The sequence below is a fragment of the Stomoxys calcitrans genome, chromosome 2, assembly GCF_963082655.1.
Source record: "Stomoxys calcitrans chromosome 2, idStoCalc2.1, whole genome shotgun sequence".
In the NCBI taxonomy this organism is placed as follows: Eukaryota; Metazoa; Arthropoda; class Insecta; order Diptera; family Muscidae; genus Stomoxys; species Stomoxys calcitrans.
In genome coordinates this window covers 48758141-48773955 of record NC_081553.1, presented here as the reverse complement: position 1 = coordinate 48773955, position 15815 = coordinate 48758141, and the positions used below count along the sequence as shown (strand labels likewise).

At 39.3% G+C, this 15815-nt stretch overlaps 1 protein-coding gene across 3 annotated transcripts in view; it reads right to left on the bottom strand.

The window, feature by feature from the left end:
* Positions 1–15815, bottom strand: part of LOC106087032 (protein toll) — a 472358-nt gene that overhangs the window by 260267 nt on the left and 196276 nt on the right. For all 3 annotated transcript variants that reach the window (XM_059363764.1, XM_059363765.1, XM_059363766.1), the window contains one exon: positions 9537–9650. The gene's annotated coding sequence lies outside the window, so the exon portion shown is untranslated. The remainder of the gene's footprint in view (positions 1–9536; positions 9651–15815) is intronic.

Here is a 15815-nt window from a genome sequence, read left to right as displayed (position 1 = left end):
TATCCAGCATTACTAAATGGATAAAAACGGTAGTTCATTTTTCTAATGTTTACGCAGGGATTTGAACTCAGGCATTCGGCGTCATAGGTGGACATGCTAACCTATACGCCACGAAGGCCTCTAAGAATATATAATATGTCAAAACAGGTGGCTAAGAAATGCCAAAAAGGATACCACTACCGATTAGGTATGGATAAGAATTGCGCCCTCTAGAGGCTAAAGATGTTTAATCAGGAGATCGGTTTATATGGCGGCCATATCAGGTTATGAACTGATTAAGACTGTACTTGGCACAGTTGTTGGGAGTCATACTAGACTACATACTAGCCTCTAGAAGGCGCAATTATAGACCGAAAAACGGCAAAACCGACTTTCTTGAAATTTTCGCAGTTTGTGGGGAGTGGTCTTGAAGAAAAACTATGCTATATACTTTTTCTTTATATCGTAAGGGGGTGGACTCTTACCCCAAAAGTACCACCCAAAAATAGAAGTGAACCGAACGAGATAATATGGAGTTCGAATTAAATATATTTCGGGTACCAAGAGGGCCGCCCCGATCTCAAAAAAACTACAAATAGGCATTTTGGACGATCATGACAGTATAGGACGCAAATGAAATTTATAGGGGGTTGGATTACGAATCTGGTATTAAAGGAGCAAAAGCCCATATAATTTGTTGATATCGGAAGGGGGCGGACTCTCCCCTTACCACAAGAGCCCCACCCAAAAATGAATGTGGACCGATGGGGACAATATAGGACTCGAATGAAAGGTATTCGGTAGTAGAGTACGAATTTGGTACCAAAAATTCCATACAAGCACCAAAAGAGCCACCCCGACCCCAAAACCCCCAAATGGGCATTTTGGACGATCATGATATGGGACTCAAATGAAAGGTATTTGGGAGTAGATTATTAATATGCTATTGAAAAAAAGTTTCAAGTGATAGAGATATTCGCCAAATGGGAATATTTGCCAATCACTGTTATATGGAGTACAAATAAAGGATTTTTGAAAATAGATACACAAATTTTACTGGGAAGATGCATGTGGTAGTAAGTAAGAAAATATACTCTAGTTGTCAGACCAATAATGCTACTGTTCAATACTTAACCGGATCCAATGGATGGCTTATTTGTGCAACGTAGTCGCACTGAGGATAACAACATCTGATGCACTGAATTTAATGCTACATCTTACGCCTCTGGACATTGTGGCTAGACATATTGCAGCGATTACTGCTGTGAGTTAAGGGAGCTTTCTCTTTGGTCATGTGGCTACGGACACTGTTTTATCCTTGATACAATACGCTATGTTCTAGGCAGCGTGTATTACAAGCTACCTTAGCCGCTTTTTGATAAAAAGTACTGCACCACTATTCCTGATGGAACCGATTGGAACTATGATATCCCTGATATTAGAAGTATACGGGCGGTTCGAAACTAAACAACCAGCTGGGCTTTGGGGTGCACTCTAATGATCTAGAACTAGTCATATCGAAAAGGTTACCCGACGGGCGGTTCCAAACTAAACAACCAGCTGGGCTTTGGGGTGTACTCTAATAATCTAGAACTGGTCATATCGAAAAGGTTACCCGACCACCGCAGAGTGTATCAAGCGGAGATCCTTGCAATTAAGAAAGTGGTGGAATGGCCAAGATAAAATGTCATAACGACGATTGACATAAATATCTTCTCAGACAGCCAGGCAGCCATTAAATGCCTGGATAACGTATTCCTGAAGACAAAAACCGCCATCGATTGTCGCAGATCTCTCAACGAGATGGCTGAATAGTTCAAAATTCACATGTTCTTGGTGCCGGGCAACAAAGATATCCCTAGGAATTGTAAATCGGATGAGTTTACGAGACTAGGAATAGGCTTTCACATTCCAGAAATACTGAAATCTGTGAGTATGCCTCTAGCGACATGTAAGCTAAGTTTTCAGGACCAGGCCCGAAGGACAACAAATGATAGATGGTCACAAAGAGGGGGCTGTGAGCATTCCAGAACTATGTGGTCTAATCTAGACTTGATGAGGTCTACCGTTTTGCAATCATTGGCTAGAATAAACGTCACAGTCATTGTGTCCGTCATAACAGGTCACTGTTTAAACGGAAAACATGCTGACAGACTGAAGGTTGCCTGCAAGGACTTTTACCGAAGCTATGAGGACATCGAAAAAGAGGAGACTGTAGAACACCATCTGTTTGTGTGTCCCGCACCAGCAGTCAGAAGAAATCCATTTTAGGTTCTCATTTCTTTGAGAACCTGTCTGATTTTGCGGATGTGAACAATAGCAAGTTGTTGGGGTTTTTAAAGCGATCTGGATGGGTGCCCCGATTGGGGCAATATGGGTTTGAAATGAAGGGTAATTTTCATTAAATTTCACAGAAGAAAGAGTTTGGCTGCCTGGTGAAATTAGGGTGCAGCATTTGGTAATATCGCAAGAGAAGGGGGCCAATCCCTCCCTTTACCCCAAATTCAAAAATGCCAGATTTCGGAGATGGATGTAGTGATTTAAACGATATCTTATATTCCCGCTTAATACAAAATTGGTACAAAACCTTGGGCCGGAAAAGCCTGGAGGGACGCCCCACCCCAAAACTCACCCAAACGGATAGGACATGTTTACCGATTGGGACACTATGGGTATCCAATGAAAGTTTTTTAAGAGTTGATGACGAATTTGATATACAAAATTGTTGGGGGACCTGCTCTACCCCTAAAAACTGCCCAAAATTTCATGCTTTACGATTGGGGCAATATGGGTTTGAAATGAAGAGAAATCTTTATTAAATTTTCACAGAAGGTAGAGTTTGGACCCCGGTGAAAGTAGGGTGACATCCGAAGAGGAGGCGGCCGATTCACCCCCCTTACCCAAAATTTCAAAAACTTTAGATTTCGTAGATTGATGTATCAATTTAAAAGATATTTTGAGTGCCCGCTTAACACAAAATTGGTATAAAACTTTGAGGTAAAAAACTAGAGGGACGCCCCATCCCAAAACTCACCCAAACGGACATGTCTACCGATTGGGATACTATGGGTATCAAATGAAATTTATTTAAGAGTATATAACGAATTTGATAAAAATGTTACCCAAAGTGTTAGGGGACCCGCCTCATGCTTTCCGATTGCGGCAGCATGGGTTTCAAATGAATGGTAATTTTCATTAAATTTTCACAGGTAGGGTTTGGCCCCCCGGTGAAAATAGGGCGCTTCATTTGGTGAAATCCAAAGAGGAGGAGGCCGATCGATTTCGACGAAAGACTTCGTAGATTAATGTAGCGATTTAAGTGATATTTTGATTGCCCGCTTAACACAAAACTGGTACGAAACTTTTGGGTAAAAAATTGGAGGTACGCCCCACCCCAAAACTGACCCAAACGGACATGTTTATCGATTGAGACACTATGGGTATCAAATGAAAGTTATTTAAGAGTAGACAACGAATTTGATATAAAAAGTTTACCCAAAGTGTTAGGGAAACCGCCCCACCCCAAAAAAAAAACCGTATATCATGCTTGCCGATTGGGGCAATATGGGTTTCAATTGAAGGGTCATTTTCATTACATTTTCACAGGAGGTAGAGTTTGGCTCCGCAAAGGTGAGGGACCTTCCCCCAATTTTCAAAAACGCAAGATCTTGGGGGTTGGTGTATCGATTTAAGCGATATTTTGTGTGCCCGCTTAACACAAAATTGGTTATACCAATTTTGGGCTAAAAAAGCCAGTAGGGCGCCCCAACCCAAAATCCACCCAAAGGGACATGTTTACCGATCGTGACAATATGGGTATCTAATGAAAGGTATTTATAAGCTGAGTATGAAGTTGATATAAAAAATTTACCTAATGTATCGGAGGGCCAGTCCCACCCCTAAAAATCAATTGCTTACCGATTGGGGCAATATGGATATCAAATGATTGGTAGTTGGAAGTAAAGTACAAATCCGATATAAAATTCTAGCCGCAGGTGTCTGGGACGCATCCCATCTCCCAAACATCCCTAAACGAACATATTTAAAGATTAGACAACATTTGATCAAATAAAAGGTATTTGGAAGTGAAGCACAACTCTCATATAAAAAATTTGGTTCAAGGGTTTCCACCACCAAAAACCCCCAAAATGGGCGTATATGTCCATCGACATCGAGAATCGATATGAAAAGAATGCCTTAAGGAGAAGACTACGGCATTATAAGGTACTTGAATGACAGGTCTTTGAATGAAGAGTATGCATCCGATATTTATATTAGAAAACAAGCCTTTCAATAGGACATGTATATATGTATATCCTGACAATAAGGGACTCGCAGGAAAGGTCTTTGACAAGAGTCTGAGGGACCAATCGGTAAACGTAGTTATTGGCTTACCGGAACAACATGGTACTCAAATGAAAGGTGAGAGCAGTACAAGAATTTCATAGCAAAATTTAGGACAAAATTCTGGCGACTGAACAACCCAAGAAAAAAACGAAAGATGACCGGAACAAGGGGAAAACCCCAACTACCGAACATGTATGTTGTTCGGGGCAAAATAGAACTGCAATAAAAGGTCAAAAAGTAATTTTAGGTTGCCGCTAAGCGCAACGGGTCAGCTATTGGGTTGCCCAAAAAGTAATTGCGGATTTTTCATATAGTCGGCGTTGACAAATTTCTGTGACTCTTGTAATTACATTCTTTCTTCTGCCAGCTATCAGCTGTTACTTTTAGCTTGCTTTAGAAAAAAAAGTGTAAAAAAGTATATTTGATTAAAGTTCATTCTTAGTTTTATTAAAAAATCCGCAATTACTTTTTGGGCAACCCAATAGTAAATATATACAAAAGGAGGTTACATAAATTGAATAGGGGGATAAGAAGAGCTTTACTGGGCCTTTAGGTGTTCGAGAAGTCAAATTGAAAAATCGATTTATATGATATCGGGTGTGTGGTCGGCTTTAAGACATACCTGGTAAAGATATTGGAGGTCAAAGCAGAAATGATCGTGCAAAATTTCAACCAAATCGGATAAGATTTGTGCCGTCTAGATTCTAAAGGAGTAAACTGGGCACACCGGTTAACAGGGACCAGTTTGGACCATACCTGATATCTTGAACCAGTTCGGACCATAACTGAAAAAATTTTATTTTAAACAAAATTTTGTCGAATTTTAAAGAAAGTTTTGGGCAGACGCATTTCATGCTGCAAATTTGCCCATTCACATTCCATTCAGGAACAGAGGCACATTTCTTACATATCAATGAAAGCTGTCCGGTTTAAATTTTAATCCTTTTTTAGCCGAGTCCGCAGGGCGTGCTGCAATGCGATACCTCTTTGGGAATGTCGCCAGCATTAAGAGGGGCTAACCACCTCTGAATAGTTTTTCCAATGTTCTCGCCAAGATTCGAATACAGGCGTTCAGCATCATAGGCGGATACAGTAACTTCTGCGCTATGAACCCTCCAACATGAACCGCTGAACCCTCCAACGTGGAGGCCACCCCATGTTGGTGGGTTCAGCCCAGGCAAATGCATGCCTATGCACTTGTGTTGCATAAGCTTTTTTTAATTTTCGTTTTTATAACAATATTTATATTATTGTCCTTTGCCTATGTCATTCCAAACTCTTTTCGATATGTCTGCATCCTTGAAGCTTCTGCCATGAATATATGATTGTGTTTTATGTGCAGCATATATACATTTGCATATGCAAAAAATGTTCAAAAAAGTGGCAGCAGTTAATATATTATTAAAAACTGTTCAAATAAAAATACTTGTGGCTCACACACACACACATACAGACATATTTGTGTGTCTATTATGCAAGCTCTGTGTGTCAGAATATGCCTGGAGTGTGTGTGTGTGAATTTTATATAGGCACACACTGAGAGAGACTAAAATGTATTTACACACACATATGCACACTTTTTATGAAATATAAATTTCCATGTGGGTATGTGGAGGCAAAAAAAAACGAGGTTTTATTGCAGTGGTTGCTATACAACAGGGACTACAAATTACTATTGTTGTTGGTGTTGGTATGATATGATTGCATTCTACCGCAAGCACTTGCAGAGATATTCATTGAGGGTAGGGAGAGGGATTATAAGCAAAATGGTTAAATGAGTGGTAGATGGATTGACGAAAAATTAAATTTATATATACAACTAGCTGGACCGGGCCCGCTCCGCTGCGCCTTCTTTTCCTTTATATGGAACAAAATTTTACATGGAATATTTATTTTCGACAATTAGAGAGCTTTTAGCTACGAAAATAGTATATCGCTTGACTAAGAGTTTAACAATTTAAGTGCCTTTATCTGAATCCCATATGATTTTTATTGGTCTACGAATTTAAGTTTGGATGGAAGGTGTGCTCCCTTCTTAAAATACTTTATTTCAGTCCGATATTCTCATGATGTCTGATTTAGGGATGTTTTCGGGAATGAGGTGGTCCCCCAGATATTCGGCCCTGAAAAAATATCAGCATCGTGCTCTTCTCTCAAATACCATTTATTTAAACCCCATATTGCAATTGGTTTTGAGGGGGAGTTTATACGATGTGGCGTCCCCCAAAACACATGGCTCCAAAATTGGTTATCAAATTCGTTTTCTAATTTCAAATACTTGCATTTGAGCCACATATTGGCAAGGTCGAAAAATGTTTACCCTTTGGGGGTGTTTTGGGAAAGGGGTGATGCCTTAAATATATGGTCCTACATTTGGATATGATATTCGTATTCTACTCCCAAATACCTTTATTTGAACCCCATATTGCGATGGTCAGTAAAAGATTTTTGTTTGTGGGGTATTTTAGGAAAGGGGTAGACACCCAGAAAATTGGTCCCGAAAGTGGGTATCAATTCTTGCTCTGCCCCCCAATACCTTTCATTTAAGCCCCACATTGACAAGGTCGGTAAATATGCCCGATTTAGGGGTGTTTTGGGGAGTGGGGTGGTCCCCCAATCACTAAGCCCTGAAAATATATCAACAACGTGCTCTATTCTCATATACTTGAACCCCATATTGCTATTAGCCTCAAATGTGGATATCAAATTCGTTTTCTAATCTCAAATTCCATTCACTTAAACCCCTTATTGAAAAAGTCTGCAAATATGTCCGGTTTGAGGTATGGGCCCCAAAAACTATGAATATCGAGCTCCACTGTCTTGAAGACCCAAATTGTCTTGGTGAGCAAATACGTCCTACTTAGGGGTTGTTATGGTGGTGGGACATCCCCTAGACAGTTGGTCCCAAATGGTGATGTCAGATTCATGGTCTACTCCCAAATACCCTTCATTTGAGTCCCATACTGGCATGGTCGGTAAATATGTCCGATTTAGGGATGTTTTGGGGGTTGGGGTGGTCCCCCAAATACTTGGTCCGACAATTGGTTATCAGATACGTTTTCTAATCTTAAATATTTTTCATTTGAGTCCCATATTGTCGTGATTGGTGTATGCATATATTGGGTAGGTTTTGGGTGGGGCGCCTCCCTAGGTACCCCATCCGAAATTTAAATACCAAATTTTTTGTTTGTAGGTTACTAAAAGACAAAATTTCGCTTAAATCGCCACACCCATCTCCGAGATCAGGAGTTTCTGAAAATTAGTGTAAGGGGGAGAGTCCGCTCCCCTTCAGATATCAACCCTATTTTCACCACGGGATCATTATGCACCATCAGTGAAAATTTCAAGAAAATCGGTTCAGCCGTTTCTGAGTCTATAAGGAACACACAAACATACAAACAAACAAACTCAAATTAATTAGGGCCCGCTCCGCAGCGCCTGACGGTGACGTCAAGAAATAAGTCCTGTTTGGGGGTGCTGGTACGGCCTTTCAAATATTTGGCATAAATACTTGGGCATGAAACAGATACAGATTTGAGCCCCTATTTGTGCCATAATCCACAAATTACTGATAATTTCTTTCATTGAGTATAATATATTCTCGGTCATCCTACATGACAGTTTGGCGTTGCATTTATTGGGTGGAGAGGGTCGACCCCACCCCGAAGCTAAAAACCAAACGACACTTTATTTGGGTCTTTTATCGTCGCGATCTACTGTCCTGCGGAACGGTAGGACGTGACCCAGATACTTGAATCCTTATACCAACATTAGATACTAAATATACTTTCATAGACCTTTCTTTTAATCGACATATTATCCCGGTCGAACTACACGTCTTATAGAAGGGTATTTAGTGGGTGGACCGGTCCCAGACTCTGTCTTAATTGTGCATGCCAGATTCAAAGTCAAGTCCCAAAGACCTTTCATTCGATACCCCTTTTGTGAAGTTGGACATTTATGCCCGTTTTGCGGTTTTTTTTTGGATTGGAGAGGCCCCCTAGACACCTTGGACCAAATTCTTATAACAAACAGATGTGTACTCAGCTTCCAAATATCTTTCGTTTGATACCCATATTGTCCTAATCGATAAACATGTCTTGTTGATGGTTTTTGGGGGTTGGGAGGCGCCTGAGACACCAAAGAATACATTTTTATATCAGCATTGGACTCTACCTTTAAATAGCTTTCACACGATTCACATATTTTCCCAATCGGTAAATAAGTCCTTCTGGGGGTTTTGGATGGTGGGGAGGGTCCTCAGACACCAAAAAATAATTTTTTGTCTCAGATTTGATACCCATATTGCTCAAAGCGGTTAAAGTTTCCTGTTGGGTGGTGTTTTTGGCGGTGGGGGCACTAAGGGTAATATTTTAATGTCAAGTTCGTACTCTACTCTCAAATAGCTTTCATTTGATACCCATATTGGCCAAAGCGGTGAAAGTGTCCTCTTGGGGCTTTTTGGGGGTGAGGAACCCCCCGAAACTGAAGAGTGAAATTTGTATACCATATTCGTACTCTACTCTTAAATACCTTTCATTTGATACCCATATTGTCCCAATTAGAGCACATGTCCGTTCGGGTGAATTTTGGGATGGGGCGTCCACCCGATTATTTGTCCCCAAAATTGTTTACCAATTTCGTGTTTTCGGGGTACCATAAGGTGGCATACAAAATTTCGCTTTTATCGATGCACGCATCTCCAAGATCTAGGGTTTTGAAAATATGAGGGGGGGTCCGCCCCCACCTTCGGATATCAAAAAATGTAGTACCCTATTTTTATATGCAATTTTTTAATTCTTCACCAAATTCCTTTGTCTACATTTGAGTGAAGCTTTGTAGCCATACACATCGTAATTTGCGGTGGTATTGGTGTTGTTAAAACAATACACCGGGGTGCAACAAAAATTCACACACATCCATCGTTAACACACTGTTTGAGAATGCAAGCCAGGGTAGTGGGACACATACACGAATTAAATGGCTGACTGACTGGATGACTGCCATTACAGTTTGTGTGTATATATGTGAGTGTGTGGTTGTTTGTGTTTGTTAAATGTAATATAACTAGCAATTTATTGTAATGTATTTAATAATTTTACAATACAATATTTTTACAATTTCATTTAAATTCGCAATAATTGTTAAAGTCGTTAAAAGCGTTGTTAACAACATATCCATCAAATATTTATGCTACATTTAATACTAACCTTAGATGAATGGCTGCACAGATGGTTTATTTATGTGGAGTCTTTGCCTGAATACTGCTGATGGTGATGATGATGATGATGATGATTATGGTGTTTTGGAAATCAAAAATAATCCTGCAAAATAGAAAAACATAAACAATTAACAAAAATGCTGCTTTGATAAAAGCGAAAGCAAACTCATAAATTATTCAAGGCATAATAGAAATAGAATGTATGATATACAATTAGAAATATTGGGTTGCCCAAAAAGTAATTGCGGATTTTTCATATAGTCGGCGTTGACAAATTTTTTCACAGCTTGTGACTATGTAATTGCATTCTTTCTTCTGGCAGTTATCAGCTGTTACTTTTAGCTTGCTTTAGTATATTTGATTAAAGTTCATTCTAAGTTTTATTAAAATGCATTTGCTTTCTTTTAAAAAATCGGCAATTACTTTTTGGGCAACCCAATACATTGTCGCACAATGACACCTACACTAAACCAAAGCAAGGGAAGGTGCGTTAAAATTAACTGTACAGTATACGAACTAGGAGATGTATTGTAGAAGTACATGGCTGTCACTACCGTCCTTACAGATAATGCCTTCACAAGGGAACTTCCGATAATGAATTGAAGGTCAATAGACTTAAAATGTAGAATTTGTCTGTGAACAATTCAAAATGGTGCTTGAAAATTGGTGATACATCTCTCTTATAAATGAGTGATGTCCGATTAAGGATGTGAACTCAATGACAAAGGAGTTCCTTTCTAGTGCCGGGCAGGTTATCGCAGAGTGATACCAATTAATAGAGAATCGGGCACGGGATAGTTGTGAGCCCCACACAATCTGGAACATTGAGGTCCGATCTGAGTGGGGTTCATTGCTGTCACGAGAAGCTTAGCTGCGAGCTACCGGGCGCGTCCACAGGTTGCGAATAGTGGAATGCTCCATTCGGAGTAGCTGTATCTGCATTCGCCAACAGTCAGCGCTGTCGAGCGGAGAGTCTCAGTGAGAGGTCGGGTGGCACCTGCTCTTCTACAAATATTGAGTGCCTACGATGCTCGATATGACAAGGCGAGTTATTGGTGCCTTTAAATAACCAATGGTCACCTTGTTCCCGCGGCGATCGGTCCTTTAGACCGGATCGAGCTTGCTCATTTACAGAAGCTTGAAGAGGATCGCCACCTTCACAAGAGAATGTGGTTGCAACAACAACAACAATTTAACAGAGAAGCTTTTCGTGGCTGATTTCTGATGATCTCGTCAAGATACGAACCTAGGGACTAAGCGTCATAGATACAGTGTGTATTGCACCACGGTTCGTTTAGTTTTATTAGCCTCCACCATAGGATGGGGGTATACTAATTTCGTCATTCCATTTGTAACACATCGAAATGTTAATCTGAGACCTAACAAAGTATATATGTTCTTAATAGTCTTAACAATCTTAATCGATTAGGCCACATCCGTCCGTCCGTCTGTTTGTCTGTCGAAAGCACTCTAAATTTCAAAGAAGTAAAGCTAGGTGCTTGAAATTTTGCATAAATATTTCTTATTACCGCAGGTCAGTTGGAATTGTAAATGGGCCAAATTCGTCTATATTTTGATATAGCTGTCATTGAAATCGATATCGGATCTTGACTTCTTGAGCCGATAGAGGGCGTAAATATTGTCTAATTTGGCTGAAATTTTGCATGAAGTGTTTTATTTAGACCATCACCAACTGTGCCAAGTATGAATCCAATCGGTTCATAATCTGATATAGCTCACATATAAACCGATTTCGGATCTTGACTTCTTGAGCCGCAAGAGGGCGCAATTATTATCCGATTCGGCTGAAATTTAGCTCGAAATGTTTTATTCTAACTTCTAACAACTGCGACAAGTATGTATCCAATCAGTTCATAGTCTGATATAGCTCCCATATAAACCGATTTCGAACCTTGACTTCATGAGCCGCAAGAGGGCGCTATTATTATACGAATTAGTTGAAATTTTGCTAGGAATGTTTTATTCTAACTTCTAACAACTACGTAAAGTACGACTCAAATCGGTTTACACCGTGATATAGCTCCTATATAAATCGATTTCGGATCTTGACTTCATGAGCCGCAAGAGGTCGCTATTATTATACGATTTAGTTGAAATTTTGCATGAAGTATTTTGGGTTGACCATTGAAATTTAGCATGAAGTGTTTTGGATTGGCAATCAACAACTGCGCCAAGTTTGGCCCAAACCAAACCGATCTCCCGATTATACCTTTTCAGCCTCTAGAGAGATCAATGCTTTTCTTTTGTCCTTTGTTTGTCTATAAAGAGGTACCGGAAAAAGAACTCTACAAATGCGATCCATGGTGGAGGGTACATAAAATTTGGGCGGCCGAACTTAGCATGCTTTTACTTGTTTTTAACATTTTTTTTAAATTTTTCGTTATCAGAAAGCGGCCGTGCCGAATCTCTTAAGACAAATCGCATAGTGTGTCAAGATATATTTCGATCTGTTACAAATGGAAAGACCACCCCATCCTATGGCGGAGGGCATAAAAATCGAGCGGTTTGGTAATTAAAATAAAAAATTATAAATATTTTCAAACAATCGCCCGATTTGCTTCTCAAAAAATTGCCATTTTTGAAAATATGTTTTTTCCTTTAAAAAAAATGGTTTATATGGTCAGGAGTCAAAAGACAAAGGCCACTTGCCTTTGCATACTACCTCTCTCTTTCGCTTCTTCCAATTTTGGTTAAAGTCGTTCATGGAATTAAACTCCAAATTGTTTTATGTATTTTTACCACATAGCGACACAACTTGGTAGAGAAGGTTTAACATGGCAGGATGCCTTACAAATGCAACTTGCATTAGAAAGGGCATAACCACCACTGAAAATTTTGTTGATGTTCACTCTGGGATTTCAACGCAGGCATTCGGCATTAAAGGTGGACATGCTAACCTCTGCACCACGGTCGGTTATAATATATTGTACACAATAAACAACAACAAAATATTTGGGGTGATTATGCACACTTTTGGGGTCTATTTACATATTGGTGTTTGGGGTGAAATGACAATATGGAAATACATCCCTAAATCACAATTTGATCCCAATTTTATATTAGGTCGTAAATGGCTTTTTTTGGGGGTGCATATGATAACTGAAGGTGCATTTGGGGTGATTATGCACACTATTGGGTTCTATTTGCATGTTGGTGTTGGGGGTGTAATGACAATATGAAAATACACCCCTAAATCACAAATTGACCCCAATTTTATATTGGGTCGTATATTTTTTTTTTTCGTGCATATGATTGCTGGGGGTGCATTTGGGGTGATTATGCACATTTTTGGGGTCTATTTGCATGTTGGTGTTTGCGGTGTAATGACAATATGAATATACACCCCTAAATCGCAAATTGTGCATATGGTGCGTATGTTTACTGGAGGGTGCATTTGTTTTAGGGTAAATTTTCAATAGTGCAAAATTTCGGCCAAATTGGATAACAATTGCTCCCTCTAGAGGCTATATCAGATTGTGAACAAATTTGGGCACTGCTTGGCGCAGTCAAACCAAAATTCTTCATGCTAAATTTCAGCCAAATCGGATAATAATAGCGACCCTCTAGAGAATCTTTAAGTTAAGATCCGAGATTGGATTATATGGGAGCTATATCAGGTTATGAACCGATTGGAACCATACTTGGTACAGTTGTTGATGGTCAAACCAAAACGATTCGGACTATAATTGAACCAAATGTTGGAGAACATAGTAGGTCATTCTGTAAGATTTAAGCCAATTTGAATAAGAATTGCCCACTTTAGGGGCTCAAGAAATAAAAAAGGGCGAGATCGGTTTAAATGGGAGCTGTATCAGGCTATTGACCGCTCCGACCATTTTTGACACGTATGTTGAAGGTCATGGAAGCAGCCGTTATACCATATTTCAGCCAAATCGGATTATAATTTCGCCCTCTAGTGGCTCATGAAGTCAAGATTTAAGATTGGTTAATTGACAGCTATATCAGGTTATGTATCCAGTTGAGCCATACTTAGCACAGATGTTGGAATCATTATAAAACACCTCATGCAAAATTTCAGCCAAATCGGATAACAATTGCACCCTCTAGTGGCTCAAGAAGTCAAGAGGGTTTATATGACAGCTATATCAAGTTAAGGACCCATACGGCCTATTTACAATCCCAACCGACCTACACTAATTAGAAGTGTTGGTGCAAAATGTCAAGCTGCTAGCTTTACTCCTTTGAAAGTTAGGGTGCTTTTGATTGGCGGACGGACATGGCTAGATCGACTTAAAATGTCATGACGATCAAAAATATATATATATACTTTATGGGGTCTTAGACGATTATTTGGAGGAGTTACAAACTGAATGACGAAATTAGTATGCCTCCATCACCTCCCATATGTTAATATATTTTTTTTTTAATTTTGCAGATAAAAGACTCATTAAAAACCATAAAATAAATACTATCCGAAGTTTTCGCAAAAATTCCCACAGTGCTCGGTATTTGTGAGTGTCTAGTTTCTATTCGGTTCTATCTTACTGTGCATTGTCGGCTTGTTGGCATGAAAATAGTCTAGAGGCGTCAAATCGCACGACGAAGTATGGCCCAATGAAGCCGCCCGCATGCAAACCTCATCAAACAGTTATTTTTTGTGGATAAAGTGTTGATTCGATTAACCTGACCAATAACGCATGTTTTACCTATTGAAAACCCCATTAAGCCAAAAATAAGCTTTGCCATAGAAGATGATATTGCCCTTATATTGGGTTGCCCAAAAAAGTAATTGTGGATTTTTTAAAAGAAAGTAAATGCATTTTTAATAAAACTTAGAATGAACTTTAATCAAATATACTTTTTTTATACTTTTTTTCTAAAGCAAGCTAAAAGTAACAGCTGATAACTGACAGAAGAAAAAATGCAATTACAGAGTCACAAGCTGTGAAAAAATTTGTCAACGCCGACTATATGAAAAATCCGCAATTACTTTTTGGGCAACCATATAAGCGATCATCGACTCCAAATTTCAGTAGCAAATTTTTATTGATTTGCAGACTATATCCAAATCTGAACCGACATGACCTATTTACAATCCCCAGCGGCCTACATCAATAAGAAGCGTCTGTGCAAAATTTCATGCAGCTAGCTCTACACTTTCGACCGCTATCGTGATTTGCACAGACGGACGGACAACATTTTGAGGTGTTACACATGGAATGACCCCCCATCTTATGGTGTTGGTTTCGAAAATATGGATCTGCGCCAAATATCAACACAATATCATAAAATTTAAAGACTGGAGGACGGACGGACAGACACACGGACATCTTTAAACCGTGTTAGAATTTTACAACCATCAAAACTCTATATACTCTCTAGGGTCGGAAATAGTTATTTCGATGTGTTGCAACGGAATGCCTAAATGTATATACCCCCATTCTTATTGTGATGAGTATAACAAAGGCTTCCGAAACCTACTTCAATAACTGCCTTTAGTATTTCAAATTCCCAATACATATCAAAGTTTCAGAATATTTAAAACTTGAAAATATGTAAAAGTGTTTGCAAAGTTTACTCAGTAGACCGCACCTAAGCTAAATGAGCTATCGAGCAATACATGTTTACAAACTTATCCCTTTAGCGGTGAATAAACAAATGATATAACTTCCCTTATCGACCTTGAATACTCCCAAAATCCTGCCAATTTTGTTACTTTGTTACTTTCTGGGCCTGGGTGGAGTAATAAGGGTAGCTACTACACCCACTTTATATCGCCCCTTAACTGCTGTTATAATGAGATATGCATGTAAGGCATATAAGTCAACCAAGTCATAAATATTATCTCTCTCTCTCTCACTCTCGCTTTCTCCCTCTCTTTTTCACACACCAACACATGTGAGTGCTAAAAACAGTAGGTGTAAAATTTCAAAGTTAATGAAACATGAAAAAGGATATTACCCAAACATATGTGCGCACTTAAGATGGAAACCTGAGTGTGGGAGTGAGTGTGTGAGTGCGTCAAATAAAATGCTACATTTCTTAGAGGACGAATAATCAAAATGTAACCAAATCCACAAAGTAGTCGTAGGAGTAAATACAGAAGATGAGAAGAACTGGGCTGAAGCCAAAGCAGGAAGAGGTGGGGGGTGGTGGGTTGAGGGGGGGTAGAAGTTAGTCATATAATATTTCGAATATCAAATTGTTATGGCAGCAGTAAAACAAAACCACACACACACACACATACACACGGCATGTAGCATTACATTGACATACACGCACACCA